A 2,102-nucleotide genomic window follows, 5' to 3' on the forward strand; every position below is an offset into this window, starting at 1 on the left:
CTGCAGAAATAATCCATCCTCTCCCTTACATTGGTCTCGGTGAGTTTCAACAGGAAAAAACACTTCCATCTTATCAATAATAATCTCTGTGAGTTTGATTTATGCCCCAGCAGGTACTGCTGCACTGCTCTGGTCATGATCTAATACTCACAACCAGCTCCCCTACATTTCCCTCTTATTCTCACCTGCTCAGTATTCATATCACACACACTCTCCCTCTCTCTGGCTGAAAACTCCTTGGGAAATAGGTCGAACAACTGTAGACTTTCCCCGGTTACAAAGAGCTGCTAAGCATCAGTAAAAGTTGAGCATTGTGATGTGAGAAACCTGACATCTGTGTGTTTAGCTGTGTCTCTGCTGGAGGTAGCTGCCTCTGCAACACAAGCTGGCCTGTGAGGGAAGTGTGTATTGCTGCGAGCGCTTTCTGTATCTGTGCTATGCTTCACCTGGCTAGGCTATGCTAAACTAAGTGCTTAGCTTAAAGCTACACCAGACGAGTCTCATGTGGGTTTGCCCTGAGCTCGAGGGTAAACATGCCAGAGCACACGCAGGCTGTTGCTGTCAAGTCAGAAATGCTCTGGGATAACGTTGTTGACCTCAGTAAACTTGGTCAAACTGAGGTCAACTGTAAGGTAACATCAGTCAGAATGTTGATTTGAAGATAAAGTACACAGACATTTGAACTTAGATACAAACTTTTTGCCAGTTTCCTTCCTGAAACACATCCTACAGTGTCCTTATACATATATATATATAAATTTACATTTACTTATTCTGTGTCCCTGCATTGACTGTTTATTATTATATTTGTCCATAAATGTGTTTTTGAGCATTTATATATTGAAATGTCTTCTCTTTTCTAGAATCAAACATGATTTGGGGCGGACAGAAAACCCCTGTGATCATATAAAGCCACACTTGACTTTGTTATGGATGGCTAGAGCAGCAATATCATTGGTCAGAGGTGTGTGTGTTTGGATATCAGCAGATAAAGAAACTTTTCTTACATTTTCAAAAGCTTATTTATTCATTTCTGTCTCCTGCTTCACCTCCTGATCTAACAACTCGGATGAGGTAACAGTGGATGGGCGATTGTGTCATCTCTGAGTCGCTGTTGCTCTCCAGACACTCCATACTTGCTAAATCATGCCCACTTTCAAGCAATCAGATCACATCTCTGAACAATTCGCTCAAAACTCTCATAACTATACCTCAACGTTTACATTTTTCTCCGAAATATGAAACATTACAGAAGATAAAGAGGCTCTCATGGGAATTTCACTGTTTATAAAGCACTTGTAGTTGTGGGTTTTGACTTAAATATGGTTTATTTATACGATACTAACCCATATTAACAAAACAAGACCAGACTTGACTGAAAAACATACAGATATAATTAAATTAACCTTTTAAAATATGCAACTCAGTTCGGCTTGGTAGATTCGAAATCCAAATACAATAACATGGCATCACTATCATACTGTATTAACTCTACTAATCCACCTGTGTAACTGCAAAGTCCCAATTTCCTCACAGATTAAGCCTTTATGAATGGGTCTATGTATCCAGTCAGCAGCCTAATTTTATAATCAGAACACAGATGGAGAATGGACAGAGCTGTATACTCCCCCCTCCCTTCCCCACTAACAATATCTCCATCTCCAAATCCAGCAGGCTACTTCACAGCATCCCACCATCTTACATCATATTACTTAATCAGACCACCGTATTTTTGGCACAGCCGGTCCAAAACCGCCCGTCTACTGTATGTCAGGAGTTGGCAGCAGCCGCGTCAAACTCTGCGGGCGGCTCTCTGGCACGTAGCCTCGGCTGGCATGGCGGTTCTGTCCTTACTAAATGAAGACCATGCCGCTGCCGTCTGGATGCCGGGTCGGCTAGCTAGCCCGCTTTGAACGGCTGTCAGTGAGGGAAGCGTCAAGCTGGGAGATGAGACTGTGCCCGGGTACCAGAGAGCTGGCAGAGTGCGGAGGGAAGGCTTCATGTCTGAGTGGCGTAGAACCAAAGGCGGGATACAATCTCCATATGCTTTCAGCCGTTGGATTAAAAGTTCAACTGAACCTCTGGGACGGTTGGGGGGGGGG

The sequence above is a fragment of the Morone saxatilis genome, unplaced genomic scaffold, assembly GCF_004916995.1.
Source record: "Morone saxatilis isolate NCDOM2014 unplaced genomic scaffold, NCSU_SB_2.0 Contig23, whole genome shotgun sequence".
In the NCBI taxonomy this organism is placed as follows: Eukaryota; Metazoa; Chordata; class Actinopteri; family Moronidae; genus Morone; species Morone saxatilis.